Source organism: Rutilus rutilus (genome assembly GCF_951802725.1).
Source record: "Rutilus rutilus genome assembly, chromosome: 23".
Classification (NCBI taxonomy): Eukaryota; Metazoa; Chordata; class Actinopteri; order Cypriniformes; family Leuciscidae; genus Rutilus; species Rutilus rutilus.
Window position 1 is genome coordinate 8746653 of NC_140233.1, and position 23363 is coordinate 8770015.

The 23363-nt window shown below is 36.0% G+C and overlaps 1 long non-coding RNA gene across 1 annotated transcript; it reads right to left on the reverse strand.

The window, feature by feature from the left end:
- Positions 1-475: 475 nt before the first annotated feature.
- On the reverse strand, positions 476-12875 carry LOC311282489. Its single transcript, XR_014625948.1, has 4 exons — positions 12615-12875; positions 11364-11573; positions 9687-9984; positions 476-1074 (listed from the first exon to the last, which is right to left on the reverse strand). It is a non-coding gene; the product is annotated as an uncharacterized lncRNA (long non-coding RNA).
- Between the last annotated feature and the right edge of the window lie 10488 nt (positions 12876-23363).

Consider the following 23363-nt stretch of genomic DNA (forward strand, 5'->3'; position numbering starts at 1 on the left):
ATACAGGCCACACGGATAGAAAATTATACATGCTTTGTTGTCAAATTTGTTTTCAATAAATATAGGCACAAAAAAAAAAAAATCCAGATATCCACTTACAGACCCTCAAATGTGTGGTAGCCTACTAAACGATAAAGACAGCGTTTTCATGACAAATTAAATCAGCTACATTTTTGCAAGGTGTTTTCCTATTTCTTAAAGGTGTAGGCTACCTAATCATTAAACAAAAGCTAACAAATTTGGATTTGAAATAAATCGTGCTAAAATAATTTGTTAGTATTTTAAGTGTTTTAATAAAATATTTTACAAAACTTCGTCAATAAACCACCGATATTTGCATGTGTCGCTACTCGTTGAAATTTGCTGTTCGAGATGTTCAAATCTCAACATTAATACAAGTGTTTTATGTAGCCTAAAAATAGCCAATTAACTCACAGTAATTAACTCTTCACACGTTTGCCAGGTGTGACAAAGCCTGACTCAATTAAATACTATTGCAAAGCTTAAAATGGATTCTTATTCATATCATTCACATTTGAATCACTCTTATTTTTTATTGAATCATCAGTACAATACAATACAATACACTACAGAGAATAAATATTTTATTTATAGATAAAATAAAAATATAAAACTAAAAAACTTGGAAAAATACATATTTTTGTCAAAATAAAAATATGTGTGTATAAAATGTGCATTATATTTCTGTTTTTAAAACCTGTCAGGGCAAAAAAAAAAAAAAAAAAAATACATTAGGCTATATAAATGAATAAATTAATTTTACTCTAAAAGTTTAGAAATATGAGTATATCTTTTAGCAACAGTAAAGAAATGCAAATAAAAAAATAATGAATAATAAGACAGCTATGATTCACATGATCTAAATTAAAATACAATGCAGTACAATACAATTTTTTTTTATTATTATTAAATACACAATACTTTTGCTCTCATATACACACACATATCATCATCATCATCAACATTAAACTTCTAGGTGCTTGAGGCTCCCATTGTTCTCTCAGGATGCATAATTAGTCGATTTTCATCCCACAAGTGTGTATCCATCGAGTTCTGTAAAAGAGAAACAGATCAATGCTTTACCAGAGGTGCATTAACTTACAATCTAACAGACCTGCTTCCTCAAACAGTGATTTTTTTAATTGCACGGTCATTATTAGCCCAATGATCAGGGCCGTTGTACCTGCCGCTCAAAACACAATCCCGTACAGCTTCACACAGAGACGCAGAGAGTGACGATGATACAATTTTAATATTTTCACGTTCCACGCTCATCAAAAGCAAAATAAATGATCCGTAATCAATTTCTTTCTCTCTTCTTCAATGAGGCTTTGTAAACAGTGTAAGCGCTCTGTCACAGTGTTCAAATATTATGCATAGAGGTTCCTGATGCCTTTCATTACCACAGGGGAGCAGCTTCAAGTCTTTCTCTGTTAATTTCCACCCTCTCCTCTATACGCGAGCTCTCGCTTTCTCTTTCTGCCCACACAACGTAGGATTTGTCCTTTTTTTCCCTTCCTTGTTGTTTTCCTCCGAACACCCTCTTTGGGCTCCATGCAGCTTATGCAAATGTCTCCTTTTATTATAGGCTACCCTCCTGCTGCCCGACAGCCACACACACATTCTTACACACAGTAATTCTCTTTCCGACTCCAACACGCACCTTCAGAGCATCGACAACCAATTACAAAACCGACAAGCGACGCCGGTCTTACTTGGCAGATCTCCATTTATATTTACTGAACAGTGCGTAAAAACACACATGCATTACCGTAATTACAACTAAACCTTTGCACCTTGATATTATGGGACTATAGATTTGAACTTGGGCCCAGAGCGGGATGGTGCAGATGGTGGGGTGAGAATACGGCTAGACTGAGTCTCGGTGGGGGGTGGACCAGGTCTGAGCCCGAAGATTCCCAGGCTCCGGGACCGTGCCCAGCTGCGGAGAGAGGCGGGGAGGGGGGGGGACGTCACTAGACAGTCCTGACAGCACGGCCCTTTCACGGGAACATTACTGAACCCTCTCGCCCACGTTCCATAGCAACTTACGCACGGGTCAAAGGGCAGACAGACCCCCTGAATGTAAAGAAAGAGGGACGGTATAGAACGGGACGGGTCTAGACATCTGTGAACTTGAACTTGACTTCATTGACTGTTCGCATCGTTTCGAAAAAATCAGTCACCCTTCAGAAATGGCTAAATTAGTTGAGGCAAGACACCACAGGTAAACAGGGGTTTTTACCTAATAAATCACCATACTTCCCCAGTGTTAAGACCTTAAAAATCGACCTTTGGGTTTTGGAAAGGCACTGTAAAAATAAAACATTAATATTATTAGCCTGTAAGTTTAGGTTTTCTGAAATTGTATTTAAATATGCAAATGAGGATTTATCTTATTAAAAATGCAGTAATTTGCATACATTTCTAGAACAATGGATAAAGCCAGGTTAAAAAAAAAATGGTTTCATCTTGCTACGGGGCTGTTTACACAACACTGTTTTCAACTAAAATCAGAAAACTTTTAATGCGTTTTGGCCATTCGTTTACACGACAATGGCGTTTTGGGTCCTGAAAACGCAAACTTTTGAAACGGGTTTTAAAGTGCAAGTTTTTGAAAACGAAACCGTTATCAACTCTGTGTAAACTACAAAAACACGAATTTGTGTAAACGGTGACCACGCGTATACGTGTTACGTGTTCAGTCTTCAGTCTTTCTTTGTATAGATTTCGCATAGATTCTTTACGAAGTGACATCGCCATCTACTGGCCTGGCAGTAGAATACCGCGTTTTTAGTATCTAAAATACGCGCATCCGTGTGAACGGGATCATTTTGACAATGTTGTCGTCTGTCAGTGAAACCTTTCAAAAACACAAAGGAAAAACGTTTCCGTTTTTAGTACATTGTTATTGTGTAAAATAGAGTTAAAGGTTTTGCCTGTGGTGTCTTGCCTTAAAGGGATAGTTCACCCCAATATGAAAATTGTGCTATCTTTTACTCGCTCTCACAAAATAAGATCATTTAAAAAAATTTCTGAAAGTTCCCCTTTGGAACGACATGAAGGCGAGTAAATGATTACTGGATTTTCACTTTTTGGGTGAACTATCTCTTTAAGTCCTAGTTTAGCTGATGTTTGAGCTGTTGTCTTTATCAGGCTTTTCCTGCGTTTCACCACAGAGGCTCACGAGCCTCAAGGGTTACAGGCGCTTTGCATCAGCTAATGAGCGGCCTTAATAAATAAACTATAAACATCTTTTTCAATACTCGGGTAATTTAATTGGCTCGTGTGCTAATGCACATTTCCAGCGATTAAACCATAAACAAACCAACACACATCTGAGGATGAAGAAATCGGGCAACTGAGCGAAATCTCACTCAAAAATCAGGTCAAGTGCTTCTCGTGAGCTTGTCCTGCTTTGCCGCTCATCTTAAGGGGTTCCCTCGTCTCATAATCACTAAAACGGAGGATGGAGGAATATCCATCTGTACTTTAAAGATCCTTAAGATCTGGGCTTCTTGATAGATTAGTTCTTCATGGCCAAAGTTGCATTAAGAGACTAAGATTAATGTCAGGACTGATCTATCTATCTATCTATCTATCTATCTATCTATCTATCTATCTATCTATCTATCTATCTATCTATCTATCTATCTATCTATCTATCTATCCTGTATCTGTTTGTATCTATCTATCTATCTATCTATCTATCTATCTATCTATCTATCTATCTATCTATCTATCTATCTATCTATCTATCTATCTATCTATCCTGTATCTGTTTGCATCTATCTATCTATCTATCTATCTATCTATCTATCTATCTATCTATCTATCTATCTATCTATCTATCCTGTATCTGTTTGTATCTATCTATCTATCTATCTATCTATCTATCTATCTATCTATCTATCTATCTATCTATCTATCTATCTATCTATCTATCCTGTATCTGTTTGTATCTATCTATCTATCTATCTATCTATCTATCTATCTATCTATCTATCTATCTATCTATCTATCTATCTATCTATCTATCTATCCTGTATCTGTTTGCATCTATCTATCTATCTATCTATCTATCTATCTATCTATCTATCTATCTATCTATCTATCTATCTATCTATCTATCTATCTATCTATCTATCTATCTATCTATCTATCTATCTATCCTGTATCTGTTTGCATCTATCTATCTATCTATCTATCTATCTATCTATCTATCTATCTATCTATCTATCTATCTATCTATCTATCTATCTGTCTGTCTGTCTGTCTGTCTGTCTGTCTGTCTGTCTGTCTGTCTGTCTTTCTTTCTATCTATCGCACAATGCTTACATGTTTAACACTTGACTGTATAGACAATCGCCACGCTTTTTGATCGCGAGCTGGATTAAGAGAAGCGTCTCGCTTTATCTGTTAACACAGTCCGGTAAGATTAAATCAAGATCATGTCTGCTGTGTATTTAGGTCAACAGCCATGAGCAGAAGTCTGTCGTCTTTATACATCTTTGACTGTGTGCTATTTAAACTGGGCTGAAGTCGCTCTCTATCAACTGCATCTGCTCTTAAATAGCAACCAAGCATGCACTTAAAGTGTTATAACTGTAAGTGGTAAAAGTTACTTATCACCAGAAAACACAACATTTCTAAAATAAAATAAACCCAATAGACTTTCACTGAAATACTTGTTTTATTCAGTGATTAGCATGTTTTTGTGACCTTTTTTGTGTGTGAGTCAATCCACTGCATCACAGCAAATAGCACGATTTGATGCAAATAGCATAATGTTTAGTGAAATTTAGTGAACCTTTTCATATCTTGTATTTCTTTTCACACACTTAGATTCTCTGATTGCTGTGATTAAACAAAGGGTTAAAGCTTTAATAATATCCTCCTGCTGGGTTTTAATTAGGTCAGAGGAACTTATTATAAGAGTAGAAGAATAGAAGATTACCATTGTTTTCAGATATTACATATCACGCAAGCGGTCAAAAGTTTAAGGTCAGTACGTTTTTTTTAAAGAAATTATATTCTGCAAGGACACATTAAATTGATCGAAAGTGACCGTAAAAACATTGCTGTTTTTTTTTTTTTTTTACTTTCTATTCATCAAAGAATCCTGAAAAATGGTTCCCACAAAAATATTAAGCAGTACATTTAATAATAATAAATGCTTCTTGAGCAGCAAATATCCAAATGATTTCTGAAGGATGACTGGAGAATGACACTGAAGACTGGAGTAAAGATGCCAACACACAAATAAATTACATAATAAAATATATTAAAATAGATAAATGATTATAATAGTAAAATGTTTACACTGTTTTTCTGCATTTTTGATCAATAAATGCAGCTGTGGTGAGCATAGAGACAAATGTTACTTGCTAACTATTAACTGACTATTAACAAATGCATCAAATTAATTCTGATAAATGTTTTTATAGGTGTCCAATCAGCATGCAGACCTGTGGTTTACGAAACAGCCCCTCCTTCCTGCCATCCTCTGAATCTATCAATCTCGCAACGTGTCACTAAATCCCATCCCTATATTCCTTCTTTTCTTTTTTAATTTTCAAACCTTCATATTATCAGCGGCATGATGGTTTTCACTGACTTCTGTCTCTCTTTGCCCTGTCTTTGATGAGGTGAGACTGAGGTGGGCTTGTTGTTTGATGGTTTCTTTACTCCGCGGAGCTCACGGTGCACGAGGTGCCCGCCTCTGATGTCATATGACCTTCATCACGGTGCCGATGCAAATCACCAACCCATGCAGCCTTGTACGTTTCCCAGAGGTCTTTTCATTTCATCAACAAACAGTGTCGCTCTTTACTGTATCTGAGGAGACTGATATCTGAGGACATTGCTCAAATATTTACACCAGAAATAAGCACAACAAGTACATCACTGCAGTTTCACTGGCACTGCGATCAATTTATATTGTTTGCTACCTGTTAAATATACAATATACATGCCAATATGATGTTTAGTGGCCCAAAAAAGTCATAAGGCACACTTAATGTTTGATAAGTTTGTGAAATATTGTGCAGGAAAAATGTATTTGTGTGATAATTTAAATAATGTCACTCAGCTTAATATTTAGTTATATACTGCAATGATTTTCATATATTGTATACACACACACACAAACAAACACTACAGTTAAAAAATTCAGGGATGCCAAGTCTTGCCAAGACTGCATCAAAAATAGTTAAAACAAAATTCTTAAGTATTATTACAATTTGATATAACTGATCTCTATTTTAATATAGTTTCAAATGTAATTTATTCCTGTGATTCAAAGCTGAATTTCCAGCAGCCATTAATTAATCCAGATATTATTCAGAAATCATTTTTACATGCTGATTTGCTGCTCAAGAAATATTTCTTATTATCACAGTTGAAAAAGAAAACATAAAAAGAACAGCATTTATTTGAACATGAAATCTTTTATGACATTTTAAATGTCTTTAATGTCACTTTTGGTCATTTTAATGTATCCTTGCTGAATAAAAGTATTCATTTCTTTTCAAATATAAATTATTGACCCTAATCTCTAAAATAGTTAACATTACCTAATAATGAACTGCACCATTTATTAATCTTAATGTTAATTTCAACATTTACTAATACATTATTAAAATCAAAAGTTGTATTTGTTAACATTATTTAATGCACTGTGAATGCAGATGCATTTTTATTAACTAACATTAACAAAGATAAACAAATACAGTAACAAATGTATTGCTCATAGTTCATGTCAGTTAATACTAATGTTAACAAATGAAACCTTACTGTAAAGTGTTACCAATTTATCAAATCTAAAACAATAGAACGTTTATCAAAATGATTTTAACACAGCTAAACGTGGATGCAATAAAGAAATGAAAACCAACAAAATAACCTTCAGCACATTCTGTAAGGCGAAGGAAAACCCCCCACACTTGGCACATTTACATCTGCATCCCACTCAGACTCAGACACCTATTAACTACATGCAAACTAATTAAGATGATCAGGTGGCGTACAGCCTCCGTCTGTAAACATACACACCCCTGTACACACACACACAAAGGGCCCCGCGATCTGCATAACCGTCTCGTGTCTTTGGCATCTGGTGGTGTCTGGTCTGCATCGGTGTTTCCCACCCTGCCCCCTCTCTCGTGCCGCAGGAGCGGCGGCCCTGACAATGGTGGGAAAGCGGAGCTCTTTATAAAGGAGGGGGCCTCCATTGAGCGCGAGGGACCAGCCGCGAGCTGGGCAGAATATTAATGGCCGACACCACGTTCTGTTCATTAAAGCCACGCATGCTGCAGCTGCCGGCCCTCATACCAGCTTCACCCTTCGCGAACCCCCCGAACCAGATCGCCAGGGGCACGACGGGCCGTTTCTGCCAGGGCCTGGGACACATGCTGTTTGGAAAATTGCATTGTGTGTGTCTGTGTGAAGGCCAAAGAGCAGCAGCAAGATACTCTGACTTCCACGAGTTTAGCTTTTTATGAAGATTTTTGGTTCAAACTCATTTTCACAACTCGTTTTCACAGACAAAATGCACATTCGAGCTGTTTTAACTGAAAGCAACTTGCACTGGCATTTCTTAAAATATGTCAGATCCACTGCTTTGTCTCAAGATGTTCAAGGCATGTTTATAAAAGCTACTTAAATGTCCAAATTAAACTAATGCCTAATCCTGGCTTGATGTAAGCTCTGTCTGTGAAACCAGGCCTAAAAATGTTATTTTTGACTATTTTGAATCATTTACTCTCAGAAATTGCTTGTAAAGAGCAAGTAACACATTGAATTAAACAGCAACACTTTACAATAAGGTCTCATTTGTGAAATAATGAAATAACTAACATGAACACTGTAAAAAAGGTTGCTGCATTACATTTTTAAGCACAGTCAACTCGGATGTTTAAGTCAATTCAACTTAAATTACATTAAACTGACTTAAAAAATGAGTTGAATCTTGAATAACATAAAAAAAGTTGAAAATTGCTTTTTGATGAGATAAAGCAATGTAAAACACGTTGTCATAACTCATTTTTTACAGTGAACAAACAATTAACGATATACACCGCATTTATTAACGTTTGTTAAATACAGACCTTCATGTTCATGCTAGTTCATCAACTATACAACTTTTGATTTTAATAATGCATTAGTAGATGCTGAGATTAATTTTGAATTTTGATAGTTTTGTTCATTGTTAGTTCATGTTAACTAATGAAACCTTATTGTAAAGTGTTACCATTTTGAAGTAGAAAGACTGAAATGATGTATTTTCCTGTAAAGCACACTCAATCTTTGTATTATTACCTTTGAAAAATCATTTTTACAGTGTAGGTTATTTTAAGTATGATAAATGCATTTTAGAGTAAAAATATTCTAGCTATTCTCTCAATTGATCTAAAGACCAAAATAATAGGCTATATAAAATCACATACATCGCAGGCCAAGTTTCCGAAGGTATTTCACGTCAGCTACCTGAATATCTTATTAATTTGGCAAGAGGTATGAATTTATGTATTTTGAATGAGAGGAAAATGTTCAAAGCAATTCTAAATTGCATGCGTTTGACAAAATGTGATTATCTACATTCGGATTGATTGCGTTTTTCAAAAGATTACATAAAGTCACACTAATTCAATCATGTGCTCATTCTTTAAACGTGCATTTGTTCGTTCGTATTTATGGCGCCTGATTTGGTATTCTAAAACTTTTGAATGTGTGAAAATAGAATAAATCCCGCCGAATGCAACAGGGTTCATCCCCACGAGAATGCTGTCTCTTTAAACCAGCCCTCACTCTCATTCACTGCATCTATGTCAAGAGGATCTTAGCTTAGCGCCACTCATTAGCAGCCCTAGTTTCATTATTTTCTCTTTTTTTATCCTCCCACCCCTCATTATCCGTCCTCAGCAAAGCTATTTGCTATAAGGAAAAAATCTGAATTGTAAATAAGCCAGCTAAAAGAGAAAAAAATCTCTTTTCGTGGGGAATAAAAAGGACAAAAACAAAAGTGTAGAATAATTTTTCCCTTCTTTAGGTACATCAAATGGATTTAATGTTGATTATTGAACTGCACAGCACCCTGCAAATTCATAAAAAATATCATTGTCTGATAATTCTTATTAAATACTTATTAAAATGATATATATAGAGAGAGAGAGAGAGAGAGAGAGAGAGAGAGAGAGATTTAAAATTTGAGAGATTTGAGTAATTTGAAATATATGTATATAAATATTTGTTGTAAGTTTAATAAGAATTATCAGAAAATTATGAGTACATATTGAAAATGATAAATAAGTTATATATATATATATATATACTGTATATGGATGGACAGTGAGTTTTAGATTTAGGGCGATGAATCTGATTGCATGCCTTAACGAACACTCTGAGATCTCTGTTAATATATAATGGAGGCACAGTGCATCTTTAACAAAGGAAGATGGCAGTCGCTGCTACAGTCATTGCCAGTTAATTTATTTTCTTTGCTTCCCTCCCTTCCTCGCCAAGCTCCCGCCAAAACCCTCTCGCTAATTAGTGTAGTAAGATCAGATAGGCTAGAAGCAAGGGGGGGGCAAATGAAGGGAGCTATAATATCCCCCATAAACACACACAAGCACAAAAAAAAAAAAGAGACCCATGATGCAACTCACCTCATGTGCCAGCCCAGCCATCTTAGCTTCTCGTGTAAGATCTCCGTCAAGATGGCCTCCGTTCTCTCCCTGTGCCGTCTGTGTCGTGGGCTCCAGTCGAGGGTTGTGTCGCCGCTGGCACTGGCACGGATTCTCCCGCACCCCACAGGGGTACAGATGGCACCGGGGCTTTCTGGGTATAGGCGGAGAAAGGAAGATGTAGCAAATGGAAACTGCCATGTTCCTCCAAGCATCTCTCTCACTGATGGCTGTGCCCTTGTTGTCTTTATTGTGCCATATTGTGGATGAAAATAAGAGTCTGTATGAAAGGCGAGAGGGAAAGAGTGAGTAAGACAATGAGAGAGAGAAAAAGAAATGGAAAGTGTCAAGAAGACAACATGAAAAACCAGCTTTAAAAAGCACACTTCATTATTATTGCCAAGCTGATTCCATGGCATTATATATATATATGTGTGTATATGTGTGTGATGATGTGTGTAATATATAGATAGCATAAAATACATAAATAAATACATTTTATTAAAATAATTGTAATAAAATAAATAAATAATATATATATATATATATAATATACATAATATAAAACAAAATGTTTAAAAAACTATTAATAGATACAAAATAAATACATATATTAAACATAAGTTTATTGAATATAGAATATATTACAATATTATATATATATATATATATATATATATACGCACACACACACACACACACATATATATATATATATACAGTATATACATAATATAACATTTTATATATATATATATATTATATAATATATATTATTATATATGTTATAATTTTATTGAATATATATATAGGCAAATTTTATTAGAAAATGAACTACAAACGTGCATTTTTATATGCATGCTTTTGAAGATGTCCAATCCAGAAAGTGCAGAAGCGCATGAGAATATCCTCATGTTATACTCATATAAAATGCTCTCCATTGAGTCTAACCTAACATTGAGTCTAACCTAACATTGAGTCTAACCTAACATTGAGTCTAACCAATTAGCAGTGTATATCATTACCTACTGCAATGGATTTTTCCTAAAGAATTAAACGCAGCCTCATTTAGGCAGCCACTGAATGCAATGATAGGCCGCTTTCCCTGTGTGTGTGTATACAGAGAATGAATAAGTGTTTGTACTGCTTGCCATTGTTTCTGTCTTTCACATGGGGAAATCCAGCAGAAAGAGTCTAAACAGAACTACAGGACAATCCTAAGGCCTCCGTTTAGGCTGCAGACCACAACAAATAGCCTTCAAGTGCCTCTTTTAATGCTGAGCTATAGTGAGCGTCCCACCAGTCAGAGTCCAATGCCCTTCACCTGACGACATCATCAAAATGAGCCCGAAAATCGGCAAAATGGGAATCTCTCCAAGTGTTTTAAAAGCGCTGCACGATTGTGTTACTAATAGTGCAGGTCCATCTTTTAAAATGATTGTCGAGAGAAAAGAACAAAAAGACTCTCATTACAAATGCAGATTATCCACATTTCAGTGGAGACAATGTTCTGATCTGCATTCACACAACTGCTTTAGACTGGAAACATCATTTGTGAGTTAATATATTCTGACAAACAAATCACAATCTGGAATAATTCTGATTTGATGATTTAAAAAAAAACATAATAATAATGAAAACATCCATGTGAAAAATTACCTGAAGTAAAAGTGGGCGTTCTCTCTTGCTCTCAGGATATTTTCAACAGATTTTGAGAATTATTTCTACTTTCGGTTATCTAGCTTTATGAAAAGTGTTAAAACTCATACAGCTAGATAACCAAAGAGAGAAACCAACCCTCAGAAAGAGGTTTCAGGCCCGAGCCGTGTGTACATCGCTGGTCTGGGTGTTATGACTGCAGAAACACATCTACAAAGAAATTGCAAGCATTTCGTTAAATACATTATCAACAGCCAAAAGATATGGCAAAAAAAAGCATTTGCAGGCCAGAACTAAAACACACACACATACATAATATTTGATTTTATTGTACTTTTAATATTTCATTTCAAATATGTACTTACAACACAATTGTAAAATGTGTGTATCTTTAAATAAGCATATTATTAAACAATATGTCTTTTTCTATGGTGCTCAGGTGTGTATATTTATATAATTCTACTAAAATCTCATTTCAAATCTCACATTTATGTAATGCCAATTCCTGCAATCCGAAATTAAGCTTTTTTAACAGTCTAAAATACATATCACACAACAAACCACTACTATAATCAAACCAGATTCATTCTATAAAAGATACATGCCTAAAAAAGATGATTATGTTGCAGGTCATCTCACTATAAAATCTTCAATGCTATATATATATTTTTAAGCACATTTAGTGGCATTATTTTAAGGATTGTTTTTCTTAAACACACACACTTTGAGTTTAAGGCACCCATGTGTTCGGGTGACATAATTTAGTGATCTCTTTGGAAACTTTTATTTCTTTATGCTATAATTACGCCTTTCATCAAGAACACAGGCAGACTCCCGTCTGTTAAATCTTATTTTAAGAATATGCTCTGATGATGAACTATACAACCTCTGACCACTAGTTTGCTAAACACTCTTTAAGCTAAAATATGACATTTATTAGGCCTAAAAACCGTCATCAATATGTGGGATATTCAGCTTTCATGTCTGAGAAAACAGGTTATCTATTGTCTAATAACGGTCAAGGAAGAACGAACTCCATTGGGTTTGCTTTTTTGTGTGTGTGTGATCCAATGTAAAATTGTAGGCGTTTATAAAGGATCCACTTTAATTATAGCGAACCACTAAATTCGCAAAGAGCCAAGTGCATGATAAATCTATCAATAACGAGGTTACGATATTTATTTCTGGATTTTCTTAATTCAAATGGACTGAAAACAAAAGGCATTTGAGATGAAATAGTGCACGGCTTACCTCATGAATCCCTCCGTGCAAATGGCATCACCATCAGCATCCTCGTGCGACTGCACATGGAACACACGAAACATGCAGCATGTCTGTAATCCACAATGTCTCCTTTCCTCCCTAAATGTGCCTCTCGGGCTCACCAAACAATGGATTTCTCCTCAAAACAAGCCCGCTCTACTCTTTCTGGTCGCGTGCCGCCTGGAGCATTTACAACAGGTGGCAAACTCTCCACAGCAGCATTGATTATATTGATTATGATGATGCCGATGATGCTGGTCTCGCAGCTATGGTACCAGTCCTCAGCATCCTGCCCAGTATGTTCTCTCCTGCAGTGACGTGCGCTGCGGACCGGCCAATCACAGCCTCGGCTGAGCGCAGCGCTGCGGACTGGCCAATCAGAGCGCGAGGACGCAGGTCGCTTTTGTGCGCCGGGTGTGCGATGATGTGATCGAGGCTCCGATGCCACGTTTCTTAATGAACAGATGTGGCTGAGCTTTGATCAGCCTGTTTATTCATTTACTGACTATTACGGCTTTAAAAAAAACGGTTATGAAATAAACACGCAATTTATTGGTTAGATAAAACGCGACTTGGCCAAAAACGAATGAGAACGACAAATCTATTAAAAATCCCGTATTAATCCCTTGACTAAAATAATAATAATACTGGCTATAGGCTAGCCTACACAGTACTTTATGATTGTGTCATTTCCAAACGGATTGTTTTGCAGCTTTTTTTCTAAATAACAAGTCTAAACACGGAAGACAATCTTCTATTTTATTTGCTATAATTGTTTTCCAAAAAAAAAAGGAATGGTTGAAAATGTGAGGTGTTATTTTGTCTGAATTGGATTCATTGTTAAAAGTTCATCTGCGTTCAACACAAAACACAATTGTCTACTTTTTTAAAAATCAAATCAAAAGGAATGAACTATCAAATCAATGACAATGTTTACAGATTGTGCGCTATTTTATCTTTCTCTGAACGTTGTTGTTATTATTAGTTTTCGTTTGAATCTATATTATATTATGCTATTATATTATATTATATTATATTAGCCTACATATTATTATATTTCCTCACACGTGTCTTTTCCTTTCATTCACATCAGCATTACATTTATTAAGCTTTAGATTGTACGAAAAAGTGCAACAATTGTCCTGAAAACAGATCTTAAGCATTTTTTTCGTTAAACAAATGACCATATCTGAAGGATTAGAGAAGCATAATGTATTTAGAGATCGAAAAAATAGTCAGATGTCAAAACTTTAGTTATTCCACATTTTAGATGAGCACGTTTAGCTAAAACATCGAAACGTTATTTTTTCCAACTTATTGGTAACCAGGTAAAAGAGAAGGAAGAAAAAATAAAGTTAAATTCAAAAAAGAAAAATTATAAGGGAAAAAAAGTGGGAGGTTATTAAAAGGAAACGCGCTTTTTCTAAAACGCGCTGAATCCAGCTCTTCTCGCTGTGAGGGAGACCGGGGCTAGTTGTCACACGTTTACTCCACTGAGTATTTTTCAGGGCGGGTTTATATCATTTTCTGCACAGAGAAGGTCTTGCCTTGAAAAAATAAAAGCGGTAACACTCTACAATAAGGTCCATTAGTTAACATTAGTAAACTACCTTAGTTAAAATGAACTAAGAATGAACTCTTCAACATTTTTTAATCTTAGTTAATATTAATTTTTATCATTATTAAAATCAAAGAATGGTTGTATTTGTTAACATTAGTTAATGCACTGAACTAACATGAACAAACAATGAACAGCTGTATTTTTATGAACTAACATTTACAAAGATGAATAAATTCTGTAACAAATGTTATGCTAATTGTTAGTTCATTTTAGTAAATACATTAACTAATGTTAAATAATGAACCTTATTGTTAAGTGTTATCAATAAAGCTATTGGACATTTGCACCGTTAAAGCCCTGGAAAAATATATATATATATATTCAACCAAACAGCATAACAATCATAAAACACAAAACAATTCAGGAGTGTGAAAGGAAACATATTAATCTGGTCAACAAATATTGTAATTGATAAACTGAATAAACTCTTAAACATGTTCAAATGTGACAACTTACCCAAGCTTGACATTTATGAAAAATACTTTTGTCCCGCATGTTTAACTTCAGTTCAAATTCTTCATTACATAGGGAAAATATGCTGACATGAATTTTAGTTTGGATAGAATTCACAAAAAGTATTTAATATATATATATTTAAATAAGGTGTTTGAAACCAACAAACACACTGCTGTAGAAAACACACATTTGTGTAATTGTAATTTTGACTAAAAACGTATGATCTGTCTCAGATCATGTACATTTTCACTGAACAAACATTAGTCAGACAACTGAATGACTTTGGACTTGAACTTCAGCTCAAGGACATCCGTCTCTTCTCAGAACAAATGTGCTTTCAAAGCTCTTTAAAACCATTATATCATGAAATTAACAAATCAAAAATGGTACATTTCAGATTAAAACATACTTTATAAAAAAGAAATTTCTATGTATAGCTGAAATATAACTTCAAACTAATGTTTCTTCATGACCAAGTTTTGAGCAGTTATTTGTGTTATATATAAGAGTTGCAGTATTGTCTCTGTCTGATGAGACGTCCCGAGGAATGTACGTCTGCATTCCTCCATCCCTTAATCAGGACTATAATGCAGCAGTGGGGTGAAGTGACAGCTGGTGTTGACCTCTGACCCCTGCTGTCTGGAGGCCTGTGCTCACACAGGGGGTCACGGTTCTCTCAGCCCCTGTAGGGGGGGGGGTGGCTGTCTGGGAAAACACATCCAGACAGTCCTGGAGTATAGGGAGGAGAGCGGAGACATGTTTGGGACAATGTGGTACCCATATATCCCAAAGTGTGAGTGAGACGCCCCACCTCAGGGCTCTGACTGGGGCACGGGGGCCAGACACCAGGAGTGTGATCAGCATACACAAACACACACTGACACGGTATGGGAAAACAGATACCTTTATTCATGGCTTGATTACTATTGTAATATTAATGATAAGACATAGTGCAGTATTACTCTTAAAGTTTCAGTTTTACAAAGCAATAATGAGTAATAATTAAAAATATTGCATCAGACTCTTGTGCACATGCTCTCTAAAAATGGTAGAAAGTTTCAAAATAATGCATTAAATTTGTTTTGAATGAATTACTGTGCCTACTATTTATATATATATTTGTATATATATATGCATGTTTGAATAGATAAAATAATGTAACATTTCTAATAAAGTAATATAATAATGTACAATAATGCAACAGATGTTTAATTTCAATTTTACATAATTTAAAAATACTTAGAAATATGTACAGCATACAGGAAAAGACAGATGGTAAAGAAAATGGTCTGGTTTTTATGATAATCATAATATTCATAATTCATAATATTCCAGTATTTTGTATTTAGCCTATACATTTTAAGAACATAATATATATATATATATATATATATATCATATCATATCATATCATCATCATTAGTATTATTAAGATGTTCAGAAAAACAATATCTATAAATGATTTGAAATATTATTATTAATATTGTAATTTTTTAAATATATTTATAAATTATTATTAAATGTATCTAAGATATTGATAATAAAAAAAAAAGTAAGGTTATTTTTAAAAATGAATATTTATATATTAATATTATTTGTAGTAGTATTAAATTATCTGAATGTTTTAATATTAAAACATTAAGAAAAAACATTTTAACGTTTTTAAATGAATGTTTCTAAATTGTTGTTATTACTATTACATTTATCTGAGGGTTTTGATATTAAGAAAAAATGATATCTATAAATGATTATTTGAAACAAATATTTATAAATTATTCTTTTATGTTAATTAAAATCTATTGTTGTTATTATTATTACATTATATTATTAACAGAGTGTTTTGACATTTTAACAGTTTTTCTATCTCTTATTATCATCATAATTATTATTAGTTGTACTTGCATCACTATTGTTCTTTTGCATACTTATTATTATTTATAAATTATAGGCTTACATTTTAAACTCCCCTATAGTTGTTCAGAATTAAGCATTCCCCTTCAGCTTGGTTGATTATCTATTAAAAATGTACTAAAAGCTTTTTAAGCCAAAAACAAAAACATTCAAGCCATAAATATTAAATGCAATACTGAATGCAGTATACACATGCATTACAAATATAATATATTGCACTTTATGTGTACTTACCTAAAAAAAAAAACACTATGTAATATAAGGTAACTAGGGGTTAAGTTTAGGTTTAGGTGTAGGTTCAGTGTTAGTACCTATTACAGTTATTGTAATTACTGTAATAAGTACATAGAATGTACATGGGGAACAGGACTGTAAAATAAAGTGCAATGTATTGAAACAAAGTATCTCCTTCCACTAAACCTAACATGGCTGTGCTTTCAGAAAAGTATGGGATCATCAAGGCAGGAGTCTTGCCACACATATTACACAGGTGATGCCCAGGCCGATGTGTGTGTGTGTGTGTGTGTGACGCAGTCTCACAGAGCCTGATGGGAAACATGGCCTCCACACCGTCTCCAGGTCAGAGGACTCAACACACTCTCAGACAGGTGCAGAGGAGCCTTGCGTGCAGCCTCACGCCAGTCAAACGCTAACAGAGACGTCTCAGACATCTGCAGTGGCATCCTCCTCATTTATCCCGTGAAAGAGACCCTTTGTCACAGAGAGCCATTCAGAAGCCAACCAGCCGGAGTCACCGTACTGAAGCGAGGGCTTTTTTCCCTGGTGGGCTTCTATTCAGGCCAGGGATTCCAACGCTGACCTGAAAGCCACGGCTCCTCCTCCAGGTTGAAGGAACGGCGAGAGGAACGCAGGAGAAGGATTGAGTGGATTGGATTAGGGTTAATCTCTTGTTCCTCACCGCGGTGTGCTGACGGGGGCACTCACCGACCCTTTGAGTCACCGGATACCTGGAGTGTGCGAGGCGCACAGCCGGCGGCGGGTCGCCAATTATGACAGGTGGGGGGGGGGGGGGGGGGGGTTCAGAAGGAGGCCATTGTACAAATAAACAAATAAATGAACACCTCAGATTATGAAATAACTGGCATCTCACTTCTTAAACATAAATTCTCGCTAAAGCCACAAACAAAAGTGTAATGTTCAGAAATGAATCCTTTTATTCAGCAAGGACGCATTAACTTGACTGTGACAGTAAAGACATTTATAATGTCACAAAAGATTTATATTTCTAATAAATGCCGTTCTTTGGAACTTTCTATTCAGTGTATCGTGGTTTTCACAAAAATATGACGCAGCACAACTGCTTTCAACATTGATAATAATAATAATTTAAAAAAGAATTCTTGATCAGCAAATTTCTGAAGGATCATGTGACCCTGAAGACTGGAGTAATGATGCTGAAAATTAATTCTGGTTCTGTTGATTGGATGAATGTTATCAGCTGATGCTTTGGAGCTCAAAATACACAAATATTGACAATCAGGCTGGTCGATATACTGGTGCATCAGAAACCAAAGGAAAAACCTGATAAAACTAACACTAATCAGGTATTTTTTACTGAAGAGCTGCATCTTAACACGGGCCAGCAATCTGTAAAAGGTTTTACTGCTGCTTTTCCTGAATGAGATTTACACCAACATCCCATAATACTAACAGATTCCTCAATGAAACTAGAATTCAAACGAAGGGCTCAGACCCAAAGACAGGGAAAGACAGTTTGGCGCCTTTGTAAACGTGTTTATGGAGCTGTGTCTGGATTTACAGGCTGGTTTATGAGTGTAGAGCACAGAAACACTCATGACCTCACAATCTTACTGGGTTCCTACACATTAGACCAGCAGAAATACAGTAGGCTACAGCGGAAAACATTTTAATTAAGATTAAATCGTTAAACGCAAAGCTAAATAAATAACAAATGCAAATTTCTATTATGAATCTACATCAAGGCACTCCAAAAAGTATTTGGACAATAAGTGTACATGTACACGACAACGATGTAATAAAAAATGGAAACATTTTTCCTTTGCATTTTCCTCACTCGGATCTGTGAAAACGACTAAAAATGCTTTTATGCTGCCAGGCCAGTAGATGGCAATGTCAATTTGTAAAGAAACACTACAGGTAGACTGAACACGTAATACGCGTGCACGTGACGTTACTGTTTTCACAAATTCGTGTTTTTGTAGTTTACACAGACAATAACAGTATGTTTTTCAAAAACTTGGCCCCCAAAACATCGTTGTCATGTAAATGAACGGCCAAAACACAGAAAAAAGTTTCCGTTTTTAGTTGAAAACAGTGTCATGTAAACAGCCCCTAAAATCACACAGAACTTTTCTGATCCATTTTTGCAGTGATATTAGGGAACGCTTAAACGACAACGATGTACTTAAAACGGAAAAGTTTTTCCTTTGCATTTTTTGCATACAGACGACAATGTTGTCAAAATGATCCTGTTCACACGGATCCGAGAAAACCACTAAAAATGCTGTATTATTCATGCCAGGCCAGTAGATGGCGATGTCACTTGGTAAAGAAACACTACAGGCCTATAGACCTTATGTGGCCCCGCCCCTTTTCAGCGCTGCGCTCATTGTCTTTTGACTTCCGGTCTGTATTTTCACAGCGATTCTGCGTGTTTATGAATGAACGGCTCGTTTTAAAATCTTCCCGGTCGACTGACATTTGTTAAAGCAGCACTCAGTAGCTTCGGGATTTCTTCGCTGTATTCTCGCTTTTTGCTCGCAGGTTTCTCTCTAGAGCTCCCCCCACAGCTTCGGAATAGATATTTGACAACACTGTTGTAAAAACTCGTTGGTGATTCTCAGACACCAGAGGCTAGCAGATCAACGACATCAAAGCAGATGGGACATTCTTTAAAACGTCTTCTTCATTCTGGTTCGAACAGCGTGAGGGAGCGCAATAATGACAGTATTTGAGCAGATTTCTTTTGGCCGTAAAGCAATTGTTTACATCGCGAGACCTGATATCACGCGATACTTCCTGACGCGGCGGCCGGCGGCCCGCCGTCTCAAAGTTGCAAGTGCGAATTTTCCGCTCACGGGCACCAGGGGGGTGCGAAACGACCACCATTCAACCCGAAATAAGTAATATAACCATTCCAATGACTCCGAAGCTGTTCAGTTAAGGTAAAAAAGTTACTTAGTTCACCTTTAAGACATCTGCTTTAAACATTACAGTCCTCATGATAACTTTTGTTAACTTTACATTAAGTAAATCCACTTCAAAAGCGAATTACTACTGGACAGCAGCGCCATAGAAATATACAGAGCGACCGCAAAAACGGAAGTTAAAAGACAATATTCTAAAGATGGTGGCGCCCTCGTTTCTCTGGTGCATAAGGTCTACATCATATATGTAATACGCACGCGCATGACGTCAACGTTTTCACAAATTTGCTGTCTTGTAGTTTACACCGAGACAATAACGGTATCATTTTCAAAACTGTGTGTAAATGAACAGGCAAAACACATTAAAAGTTTTCAGTTTTTAGTTGAAAACGGTGTAAAACGCCCCTTAATCAACTTTTTATTGGAGGTATGAAGTCAGTTCCCCCTCAAATTCACATTGTTGTAGTTAACTATCACATTTAAAATGAACACTGCTTTAAAACCTAGGCTAATAATAATAATAAAATGTAAATATTATAATAGACACTCAAGACAGATATACGATTATACACATTTATAATAAATATATACATATATGTAAACAAATATACACACATACATAATATATATATACACATACATAATATATATATACACATACACGTATAAAACATATATGTATATGTTTATATAAATATTTTTATTATATATAGGTTTTGATATTTTATTGACTGCAATAAATGCCATTTTTATGTGTGGTTTGAGCATTTCAACACATTTCGGAGCCATAATGCCCACATTTAATTCCACATTATCCTTTCTAATCTTGGTAAAACATTTATTTGTAATAATATTTTGCTACTGAGCGTCTGTAACGGTCACAGTTAATTACCGGCGTGGAGATTCTCACCAAAGCCTCTCTTCACACACACACACACACACACACACACACACACACACACACACACACACAATGTCCCAACCTTCATTTCTCACAGCTCAACATCAACCCCACCCAGAACTTTCCCACCCTTCAGCTCCACACTGGCTGTCAATCAAAAGACGGGCAATCAGTCATCAGCCGTGAAAAGACCTCGTCCCACTATCCCTTCATTCCCTCCTATAACGCTCCTTTATTCCTTTATCCCAGCGCCTCTGAATGGGCGTGACATATTTTAATCTCCAGCACGCCTCCTCTAAGTTCCCGCCGTCGGGCTCGCCGTGTCCGCCATTGGTCGGCTTAATCACATCGAGGCAGACACTGCTGTCTTTTTTAGGGGGCTATAGGATCAAACCCACCCCTCCCTCCCTCGCTCTACCCTTCTCTGCGTCTTCAGGGTCACGGCCCCCCTGAGACCGGGGCCCTTTGAGCCTGGCGAAAAGGATCATGTCATGAATGGAGCTTGATTTAGTTTTAACAGGGTGCTGTGTCCGTCCTTTAAGTGGTAAATGAATATACATTAGCCGCGAAAGGCCTGCAGGGACGAGAGAATGAGAGCGAGGGATCTGAATGCTGAGAAGGTGGAGAAGGGGTGTGTGAGTGCAAATAGAAAGGAGGGGGTTTCCCGCTTCCCTCTGCAGGATCCCAAAGCAGTTAATTGGAACGTTTGTTTGTTCCTCGCGTCCTTTGACGAGATGGGAGCGAAGATCTAAGTATGTCACATGCTGTCTTCCCAGAGAGGGGAAATTTAAGGCTTGCGTTCATGGATACAGACAGGAAGACATTTTGATCAAATGTTTTACCGTGTGCGAAACTGTGAAACGACACAAAATGGAACGAGAATTGTGTAGTGACCGATTTCAGGAAAGAGTTGACGTGTGTTGGGCATTTGTTGGCTCTTTTTTTAACTTTATAACTGTATGTTTTAATGCATAGACACAATGTAACCTATTTGTGTCAACAAAAATAATTTAAAGCATTTAAGAATAAACCTGATCAAAACATTTCAAAACGAGAAACAATTTAAGTCAATTCTCCAAACTTTCGGCTGTTGTTAATTTCATTAATTTCAAATAGGCCTACCACATTTTCCACATTTAATAAAATAAAAACTGTCAAAATTCAGGTTTATTATGCTCACCAAGGCTGCATTTATTGAATCAAAAATACAGTAAAAACAGAAGTATTGTTAAATATTTTTACAAATTAAAATCACTGTTTTCTATTTGAATATAATTTAAAATGTAATTCATTCCTATGATGCAAAGTTGTATTTTCAGCATCATTACTCCAATCTTTAGTGTCACATGATCCTTCAGAAATCATATTAATATTCTGCTAAATATTTTGAATAGAATTTCCTGCAAAAAAATGACTAATAATAATAATATACTGTAGTGTGTTTGAATTCCAAATGTCTTATAGGCTACTGCATTCCTCTACCCTTTGACCTCCAACATCCAGATATCTGTTTGGTCTTGTGTTTAATGAGACAAACATGTGGCATCATCACCTCTGACATCAGCCAATCGACCCCAGACAAGCAAAGGTCATGACCTTTCACCCCACCATCAGTCTACAAGGGACATCAAGATGGTCACTGGCCAAAAAGGACTGGAATCCTCAAGAGGGTCCAAACAAAGTTTACACAGCAGAACACCCTTCCTCTAGAGCTCAGTGCACTTTCTTTAACAATTAACATTTGTAAACTTTTAGAAGAAAACGTTCAGGGGGTTCTATATAGAACCAGAAGGTTCTTGACTCAGTTTTAAAGAAACTTTATGCCAAAAAGGTTCTATATAAGGAGAAACAATTTAATAATACGTTCATGTTTAACGGGTTATTTAATTCAAATAAATAAAAAACGTAAATGACGAGGCTTTCAAAACGGATGCATGAAAAATGGAGGTGGTGCATCATCTCGCTCTCCAAGTGCCCTGAGAAACAGACTGGTATACAAAGGCGGATTAACAATATGGGTAATTGGGCACTAAGTGCCCATGCAGGGGCACCATGCAAATATCTTTTTCTCTTTTAAGCGATTCATTCTCAAACGTATTTCTAGCCTAGGCCTAGGCTATATATCCTTTCATCAGAACGTTCTTAATCCCCTGAATGTTTTGTTGAAAGTATATTATTTTACTAATAATTTAAAAAAAAATTGTGGACGCGTGATCTACCGCTAGGTTCGAGCTACTGCGTGAGCACGCGCGTTTCATTTCAACGCCCATATTAGCCTACACTAGCGTGTCCACTGGCACCGAGCAGAGCGAGTGTTTTCAATAAATTCCAATGGAAGTTGAGCTTTAAGCTCGTGAAGCTAAACTTCTATATGAAGTGGAAACGCACCATTACAGATTCTGGGAGTGTGCTGGGCGGTTTCGCGTGTTTTGCATACCTTTAAATCGGAATGAAACTGCCTCGCGACGCTCATGTATGCTATGTGTGAATCCACTACAGAGCATCAGCCTTGCACTTTCACGCTGTACTTTGTAAAAAAAAAAAGTTGCAGAGTGTAAACGAGTGAGTTTTGAAATTTTATTTTCAGTTCAAAACTTAACAAAACCATGTAGGCCTAGCTATAGAGATGTTATTGCAAGACCAGTCTAAAAAAAAGGTGGGTTGACGTCAGAACCCAACGTCAGACAAACGTCAGATTG